The 10452-nt window shown below is 36.1% G+C and overlaps 1 non-coding gene across 1 annotated transcript; it reads left to right on the forward strand.

Moving 5' to 3' along the window:
- Nucleotides 1–9789: 9789 nt before the first annotated feature.
- LOC133285394 (small nucleolar RNA snoR101) lies at nucleotides 9790–9871 on the forward strand. The gene has a single exon (XR_009748002.1). It is a non-coding gene; the product is annotated as a small nucleolar RNA snoR101 (small nucleolar RNA).
- Nucleotides 9872–10452: the final 581 nt, after the last annotated feature.

A 10452-nucleotide genomic window follows, 5' to 3' on the forward strand; every position in this document is an offset into this window, starting at 1 on the left:
AATAATTTTCCAATAAATTTTAACTGTTAGATTGACGAAAATCAATGGTAATTAGGTTGTTGTAAAGATGGTAAACTTTTTTGTGGTAAGTATATCCTTTCCCCTTAAGAAAACCTTTCACGATCGATCCAACTTTAATTGAATAGGTAAATTAGTGATTGTCATCAGTCCTCGTGGGATCAACAACTTTATCTTATCACTTTATTACTTGTACAACTGATGCACTTGCCGAAGTCGTAACAGGTTTGACCAATGAGTTCAAAACTATATTCTTTATTTGGTATCAGAGCTATGCATATATGATTATAATACCCAATTTTTCTATTTATTGAAATAATTCTAAATTTGCATATAGAACTTAAAGTTCATGATAAAAATTCATTTGGAATTTTTTGCAATTGATCTTGAAAACCTTTGGGGGTTTTGTTCTACATTCTGAGACTTTTCTAACCATATATCAATGCATGATTTCATTGAGTATTTTAAGAAAATTTTGAATCTGGATTTCTGGGTTTTACTATAGCTCTAAAAAATTTACTGTTTTTGAAATGGATTATATAAGAATCTTGTTTGTTTGATATTTCTAAATTGTTTTGTGATGAAAAGTGCTCAAAAATTAGTTGTTTTTGAGTTTTGACGAAGTTCTTATAGCGGAACTCGATATCGAGTGGGTCAACCAGACAAAGGAAGAAGAAGACACTGCAATATAAAAATCTCAATAAATTATAGGGGTTAGGTGTGATTATGAGAGAATCATCATATTTATATTTCTCACTAAAAAAATCTCATGAAATCCACACCAGTAGAAATTTCATTAAAATCGTCAAATTTTTTAATATCGCAATATTATTTTTTCTTTGTTTAAAATTTCGATTGAATACCAACGGATTTGGATAGACTCTAAAATAATATTTTAAAATCATTATCGAATATCACATTACCTTTTTTCAATTATTTAAAATTCTAATTGAATACCAATGTCCAAATTTTTTTATTAAAATTCTTTGAGAACTCAATCGAATACACCCTCTTAACTCTAATTATTGGCTAAAATGCTTGTAATTTTATATTTATTATATTTTAGAGTAAAGACCCAAATTGGTCCCTGACAAAAAATGCGGTGGCCAAATTAGTCCCTTACAAAAATAAACTCGTTGGATAGTCCCCAACAATGTGAAACATGACCCACGTTAGTCCTTCTGTCAATCCAAAAGTGACGGTGTGAATGACGGTGATGATGTGTCACATTAAGTGACATGCTGAAGGCCATGTGGATATGAAGGAACGACGTCGTTTTGAGAGTCTCATACACATTGGACAGACCATTTTTTGTTAAACCCAAAATTGCCCCTCACCTAACCGTTGGACACTTTACCTTTTCCCTTTCTTCTAACTTCGACGCTCCATTGTTGAGAAGGAAGACGACTGTGGAGTAAAAACTGGGAACAACGCGTTTGGAATACTACGAACTTCTTCAACAATCGAAGCAAACCGGTGGAAGACAAAGAGAAGTTGGGTTTTTTGTGAGGCTGAGCCTACCGTACAAAAAGGTAAGAGTATTTATATGTTGAAACATTTTTATATTGTTCTTTGTCATCCTTTTGCTTGTGGTCCCCATGTTTTTCCCTTTGTTTAATGCTTGTTTTTTTCTGCATGAAGTGGACATTGTGGTCCATGTTTCCATTTAGGGTTTTGTGTTAAATAAAGTAACTATCGGGTGGTGTGGTCCCTGTTTTTGAAAAAGTGCCATAGTTGACCCAGTAACATTTAAAAACCCCATGGTAATCGTTGGAAAAAAAGTCAGCATTCATAAAAAATGTTGCTTTTTTTATTGCTTTGTATTGTTTAACCCTTTCAAAGTCTGTGGCCGTTGGTTTAATGATAGGTTTGGTTTTTTGGTTTTGACAGATGTCCGAATACATAGTGATTGTTTATCAACACGGTGGTATTTTAGTCAGAGATGAAGATGGAGTGATGACCTATATAAATGGAAGGGTGGACTCATTGCCAGAGATGGACATTGACTACTGCAATATCCGTGACCTTGACACCCTGTTTAAGCAATATGAGTATGAAAAATGCAAGAGGATGATATGGCTACAACCTGGGGTACCCGATTTGGAACAGGGGCTCAGACCTCTTAGTACAGATTCAGATGTGTGTGCCATGTGTGAGGCTGCTTTAGGGAATGACAATGAGATACATGTCTACTTTGAGGACTGCATCTCAATTCTAGAGTTTGCTTCACCTACACATGACAGTGAAGAGGATAATGTCATTAATTCAGCACATAACGAGGACCGTGAAGAGGTTGATGATGGGATCAATTCACATGAAGGGTGTGCACAAGGTGATGATGGGGTCAAAGAAAATGAAGACCATGCATAGACTGCTGATGACCTGAATGCACAAGGTGATGATGGGATCAAATAAAATGAAGACCATGCACAGGCTGCAGATGACTTGAATTTACATGATGATGGGATCAATTCAGACCATGATGAAGAAAGTGCAGAGGATGCTGGTAATGGGTCTGAAGCTGATAATGCAGATGATGACCATGCTTCCTCACGCTCAGATTTATACGAGAGTGCAGAGGATGAGGTTTACAAGCCTCCCCCACCTGGTGTTGAGGATGATTCAGATGATGATGATGATGTCAATGTGCCATTGGTAGAGAAAAAAAGGCCTGCAAAACAGACCCCAAGGAGGAAGGCAGTCAAAAAGGACGCCCCAATTCAAGACTCTGAATCTGAAGAAGTTGATGAAGAGGAAGACATTATGTCATTTGAGGAAGAAGGATATACCTATCTGTCTGAGGAGTTGAGAACTCCTCCTTCAAGTGATGATGATGAGAATGTTAGACCAGTTTTGCCAAAGTTTAATGAACAAGCTTCTTTTGGGCATGTCTATTTAGAACTTGGTATGGAGTTTATGAATCTGGACCAATTTAAGTGTGCAGTAAAAGATTATAATATCAGTCTTGGGAGGAACTTCATATGGGTTAAGAATGACAAGGTTAGAGTAAGGGCCAAATGCAATGTAAAAAACTGTGAATGGATGGTGTATTGTGCCTGGAACACCAATCTAAGCACATTCCAAGTTAAGACTTTTAACGAGACTCATACATGCTGCAGAGTCTTCAAGAATAAAAGGGCTACACGAGATTGGGTGGTCAAGAAATTGGAGAAGAGAATACTAACACAGTCCAAGATGACCAGGACAGAGGCATTTGAACACATTAAGGAGGAATACAATGTTCATTTGGATATGAAGAAAGTAAGTAAGGCTTTGAAAAAAGCAAAGGGGACCATTGAAGGTTGTGAGAAGGAACAATATGGAAGACTAAGAGAATATCTGGCTGTGCTGTTGAGGAGCAACCCTGGCTCCAGTTGCAAATTGCAAGTCACCCCCAACCTATTTCACAAGCATTGCCAATATTTGACCGAATGTACATCTGCCTTGATGCTTGTAAGAAGGGCTTCAAAGCTGGATGCAGGCCCTTAATTGGGCTGGATGGTTGTTTTTTGAAGGGCTATTATGGAGGTCAATTATTGAGTGTTGTGGGTGAAGATGCAAACAAGCAATTCTATGTGATTGCCTATGCTGTGGTTGATAGTGAGACAAAGGATAATTGGAAGTGGTTTTTGACATTATTACAGGAAGATTTAGGGGATCATGCAGTATTTGGTTGGAACTTCATTTCAGATCAACAAAAGGTAAGGTTTTTTTGCTTGTGTTGGTATGAATTTTTTGTTGTCATTGCTGTGAAATGAATTTTTTGGATTGTGTTGGTATGTTTTTAATGGTTGTTATCATTGATGATCCTACTTATACAATTTATGGTTTTTGTCAACAATGGTATGTTTGTTCTGTTTGCTTTGTCTATTTAGGGGTCATGTGTTGCTTAACTACACTTATCATCCATCTGCTTAATGGAACCATTTTAGTCCTTGTTTTTTAACAAATGGAACCATTTTGGTCCCTCACATTTTATCGGGATACTTAATGGTCCCTGCTACAGTTTTGTTAACACCAGTGTCACCATGGGCACTTAACACACTAGCAATGTCATTTCCCCTTGTAAATTGCTGATATTTATTTCACATTATGTTCATATGAGATTGTATTTTATTTTATTTTTTGACATTCGTATACAAGGACTTGTCCCAGCCTTGAAGTAAATTATGTCAGGTTCACACCACAGGTTCTGTGTACAACATGTATGGAAGAACTTCATTGAGCAATGGAAGGATAAAGAAACAAGAGGAATTGTGTGGGAATGTGCTAGATGCACCACTGTTCCCCAATTTGAGAAGGTCATGCAAAGGCTGAAGACTCTAAACGAACCAGCTTGGAAGTATCTTGACAATATACACCGTTCGTGTTGGGTTAAGGCCTACTACAGTCACTGGCCTAAATGTGACAATATAACGAATAATATGGCTGAAGTGTGGAATGCAAAGATTGTGAATTATAGGGACAAACCTATAATGACATTATGTGAGGAGTCAATTTTCTAGGGCAAAACTGATCAGCCACCACAAGAACCCACGCATAGAGTCAGTTTTCTAGGGCTTTGTGCCCTTAATAAGGGTATATATAGGCACTTAAGCATTAAACACACAGTATTAGCTTTAATTGCTACGCTTAGTATTTTAATCCCAAACTTTGAATTCTTAACCTACTCAATTTTACAATAATTTTCATATTTTTATTATATTTTTCGGAGCACCTTTCCGGTACACGCTTTTCATAGCCAGTATCAGTTTCTGGCACCAGTTCTCATTATTTGGACTTGAAACTCGTTTTACAAGTCCTACATATCATTCTAGTAATTATCATGCACATACTTTAATTTTCCGGGATACTTTTTTGGTACACATTTATACCGACTAGCAGAATCGGTATCTGCACTTTTCTTCCGAAAAGCGACTATCAGCATTCTAAATCACTTACTATAATTATTAGAGCCTCATAATAATTATTAGGGTCAATTATGAAATTATTTCCTATTTTCACATAATTAATTAATTAATTAAATACCTTATTTAATGGTGCGAGTTCTTACACACAGCCTATATATGTATGTTCGCACTGTTGAAATTCTATTTGAACTTAAAGAATATATTTTTGACACTGCATATTGAAATAAGACTTAATTGATTGGTTTAATGTGTCAATTTTGAATCGAAATAATTTTCACTTGATCTGAATGCATCGAAATGTTTTTTAGGTCCAATTACATGTATTAAAATGATAGAAGTAATTTTGAATAAAAACTAATACGAAATTTCACGAAATATTAGCATATCCGGATATGCATATCTCAATATGTAATTTCAGATATATGGATACTAGAGGGTTACATATCACGATATGTCATCCATAATGCTTTTAATGGCTATAAACAACTACTTTTTGTTTGAAAGTTATATAAGCTTTTAATAACATTTTCATTTATTGAATGAAATTATATCATTTATTGAGTTATTATTACTCCTCCTAACACATTCTTGCTCATTGAATATCATATTACTTCGACATCATATACTTAAGCTTATCTTTATTCTTTAAGTTATACACTCACTGGACTTCAACTTATATTTTTTGCACGTTTGAGTAGGTCGGTGGGTCAGATTTGTGTCGTGTCAAGTTTGACCCTAGGTCAAATTGTCCAACCTGTACATGATTTGTTCTTGTTCGCTTGTCAAAAATTGAAACCTTAACACGACTCGCCACGGGTTGCGGGTCACACGGGTTGACCTGCAAAAATTGATAATCTGGTTCTTTTAAACAAAAATAAATAAATGGAAAAAAGTGAATAAAATACGCAGGTTAAACTGTGCCCCGCAATGAGGCATGTAAAAATTACCAAAATGTCTTTTTTATAAAAAAAAATATACGGGTTGACACCCTAGTCACATGGGTCAACCCGTGACACGACGACACTAATTCGTGTCATACACGACCTGTTTTATCACACAGGTCGACACAACCCGCATTTTGGCGTGTCGTGTCATAGGTTGACTCGCGAGTCATGACGCATTTTGCCATCCCTAACTTTGAGAATGCTTAATTTGTCGTAAGCATATTTATTTATTAAGTGATTGTTGATTGAAGATAGTGAGACCCTAGTTGGAAAAGTTACCCATTGCTTAAGAAATTAGGTGGAAGTGTATGGAGTCCAAAAACTATAATCTTTGTGTGATTCTACGTAGTGGTTTGTTTAAGTACTCTTAAGCTTGATCAATAGTGGACCAATCATTGTAGTGATTAAAGGTTGGACATAATTATCGGTGGTTGTGAATGGAATAAGATAAACCGAGTTTGTACTTTCTCTAACCTTCATCTCATTTACATGAGCATTATTGGTATATTTGAGCATATCTAACTTTTAATGTGTTATTCATATTAGCTTGTCTAAGTTTCAAATTCATTATATTTTTGCATATCCTAAATCATAGAACCTTAATAAAAAAAATTTATAAAAAAAGTGAAGCATTTTGTAAAAATATTTTAAAACTCAATTCACCTCCTAATAAGTTTTGAGGTCACTTGCCTAACATTTTTTACTAGATATCTTACTTGTAGGACAACAATCAGTAGTTTGGATTGGATGCGATGACAATTAATTTCAAATTCAAAATACACTAACAATGAACAATTAGGTAAAATTTTCAGTAAATACATCTTTTTATAAAAATTGCTTCCTTCTCACTATTGTGATTTTTTTTTTGGGTAAGTATAAGGGACTGAAAGCCCCAAGAAGAAAAACTACATAGAAGTATTAGAAGTAGACGAAACTAAATTACTGCAATCAGCCTTAAATAGCTGCAACAGGTCCTTAGGACGGTGCATGAGTATTTGGAGACCAGAAGTTCCTCTGAGTATAGCATTTGCGAGCCATTCTGCGCAAGCATTGTTCTCTTTGTTGGTATAGTTAAACTTGACCTCCCAATCTCTTCTAACCCATCCTTTGATTCTACGCACTATATGACTGTCATTTGGTTCGTTTGAGGGGCTACGCAGAACATTAAAGTTATCTAAAGCATCTCCTTCTATGATTAGCTTTCTAAAGCCCATGTTCCAAGCTAGTTCCAGCCTAGTGAGGATCCCCCAGAATTCAGCCAAGAAAGGTTCACACCGCCATATAGAATAGATGAAACCCCCAAGCCACATCCCTTTGTCGTTCCTGAAAAGTCCCCCATAACTAGCCATCATGGAGTTGCTGGTAACAACTCCGTCGATATTGAGCTTGATCCAAAAGTTAGGGGGAGTATGCCACCTTGACATCCCAGAGGAAGACTCAGCGCCAAAATGATGGGGAAGCTGCCCTTCAATACCTTCATGCCTCATTAGTGAAGCTTCCCGATTACAACTGATAAGAGTTTCTCTTATATGATGCGATATGATGTTTTACGGGTTGAGTGGGGGAGAGAAATGATCGTCATGGATACCTCTATTCCTCCAGTTCCATGAGCACCAACATGAAATGAAAAAGAAATAGCGCCAATCAGGTGTACAGTTCCTACCCATGTCATTCGGGATTCAGATTGAAAAATGTGTCTTTCTTCTTCGGGTGCACAAAGCTATTACAGACTTTCACTGCTAGTTTGCAATCCCTTAGGACGTGAATAGTATTCTCATCTTGTTTTCTACACACATGGCACCTTGGCGAGACTGAGCCCCATCTACAAGTACGTTCCTTCATAGGAAGTCTGTTGAGACATGCTTGCCACATAAATATTTTCAAAACCCAAACTCTCTTCCACGGGAAAGACTGTATGATATTCTTGTCCCGTCCCATGATGCTTATTTATTCACCAAAGATCCTCTGTGGGAACCCCCCAACTCACTCCAACATAGACGATATTCGCCTTCAGAGGGATACGATGGAAGGATACTATTAATAAGATCTAAGTGGTTTTGATCTAGAAACTGCCCCAGGTAGTCGAAGTCCCATCTTCCCTCCTTTGTGCATTCCGCTAGTTTAAGGGATAAGTCATTTTGAGGTAGTGTGAATTTGTCACCTCAAGTAAGCTTTCCTCACTGCCTTTCCAATTATCAATCCACAAGTTAATCGACCATCCATCTCCAATCTCCCACTTAGCCATCTTGTTTGTTTCCTTCCATACATGCCCCAAGTTTCGCCAGAGTTTAGAATCATATGGCTTGCAAGAAATCTTTCTTCTAAGGTCGCAACCCCTTCCATACTTTGCCAATAAAACACGCACCCAGAGTGCCTCACGATTTAGGATGATATTCCAGAGAAGCTTCACTATATATGCTGTATTATGGGCTCGAAGGTTTAAGATCCTAAGGTTACCTAACTCATTAGGGCGACTGACTTGATTCCAAGCGACGTGATGCATTGTTCTTTTATTTTCTGTCCCTCGCCATATAAACCTCCTCTGAAGAGCTTCAATCTCGTCACAAAAGGAAGAAGAGAGTGCTGCATTTGGAAGCTTGGGATTGCTGAGATGACTGAACGAGCTAGAGTAACTCTCCCAGCCATGGATAGGTATCTGGTATTCCACCCATTTAATCGACTGTGTACACACTCCATAATCTCAGAGTATGATCTTTTGGTTACTCTCCTTTGTTTAATAGTTACCCCTAGGTATTTGCTCATTTTCCTTGCCCTCTTAAAACTGCATTTATCACCAATTGCTTTGGCCAGGTCCTTATTTGTGTTCCGGGAGAACATGATGACACTTTTGCTAGTGCTGACAAGTTGGCCGGAAGCTTCACAAAAATAATTTAAGCACGATTGAATTACATCCATTTGGTCCAGACTCGCTTCTGCAAAGAACAAAACATCGTTCGCAAACAAAAGGTGGGAGATACTAGGCCTTCCTCTACCTATTTTGAAAGGTTCCCATCTTCCAGATTCAACTGCATCCGCAATAAGATGTGAAAGTTTTTTCATGCATAGAACAAATAAGTATGGTGATAATGGATCCCCTGCCTGATCCCTCGACCTGGAGTGAAACTCTCAGATTTGGACCCATTCCACAAGACCCTGAAGGAGGACGTTTCAATACAATTCATAATAATCTGTACGAGGCTCGTGGGGATATTTGCATCTTCAAGAACTTTCTTAATGAAAGACCAGCTCAAACGATCGTATGCTTTAGCTAGATCAATTTTAATTGCCATTAGACCATGCTTCCCTTTCTTGCGTTCCATCTAATGAACCATCTCCTGGGCGATTATTATGTTGTGAAATATTTGAGATTAGTGATCATATCTTTTTTTTTAACCCTTTCAACGTCTAAGTTATTATCCACTTATTATGGCTCAATGAGTGAGGTAGTGGAATAGGAATATATTTTTAATATGATAGGAGTAGGTATTTCTTTACAAAAATTGAAATTAAACCCCAAATATTATTAACCATAAAAAAGGATGAAATAAGTAAAGGGAGGTGTATTTTCTTCTTCTTCTAATTTTAGCAATAATATATTGAATCTTCGGTATCATGGGAATATAGAAGATATTTTTGTGAAATAGATAAATTATTATATATATAAAATATATATTTTGAAGTTCAGCTTATTATTATTATTATTATTTTTATATTAAATATAAAGCAATAATATTTAATAGTCGCTTCGTTTGTTAAGACTTCGCAGTTTGGTTTTTTGTGCTGGCAAATGTACTTATTTATGTCTCTAGACTTGGTCATGGTCGTTTGGATAATTGGATATACATGTCCTATATTATTTTAACCAAAATCTTAGCTTTATGAACTGAAATGCAAGTGCAAAGATAGTGCATATGATGGTTTTACACTTGATCTCTGAACTTCAGGTAAGTTCATATGTTGACAAGTTCATTCCCTTGATCTGTGAACAATTTTGATGATTCGAATTATCAAATATCAGTTGGAATAGCTCGAATTAACAAATTACTAGTTTTGACTGAATAACTAAAGAGGCGCTAATAGTATTTACAAAACTATTTTACTCTAAATATAATTCACTTATCACAATTATTTCATAATGCGATTTGCAAATTGTTGCATGAGACTACCCTTTTATCGTAGAAATAAACAAATAAAAAGTGGGGAATGTAAACGAGAGTTGTAAGAAGTGAATTTCGGAAATTTTCATAGGTACCAAAAAAAATTAAATGAATGAGAGAGGGAGAGTCGGAGAGGGATGCCTGTGAAGTGGCAAAACTGAAATTCAATGGACAAGATCTTTTAGAAAAACCAAGTTAATCTACTGAAACCATGCAGTCATCATACACTGCAATTAACGTGAATACTCAAATATTGTTTGAAATAATATGTTACACGACACAAATGACAATGACTATAAATATTAATTTGGTTTGAAATAATATTTTATGGGTTATAAAAAAAACTTACTAGTTACAACCACTTGTAGAAACAAGAAAGTGTGGGATCCATTAGGAGAAAAAAATAAAAAAATAAAAAAGCCA

Source organism: Gastrolobium bilobum, unplaced genomic scaffold (genome assembly GCF_033153095.1).
Source record: "Gastrolobium bilobum isolate Gb01-03AN ecotype WA unplaced genomic scaffold, APGP_CSIRO_Gbil_v1 utg1211, whole genome shotgun sequence".
Classification (NCBI taxonomy): domain Eukaryota; kingdom Viridiplantae; phylum Streptophyta; class Magnoliopsida; order Fabales; family Fabaceae; genus Gastrolobium; species Gastrolobium bilobum.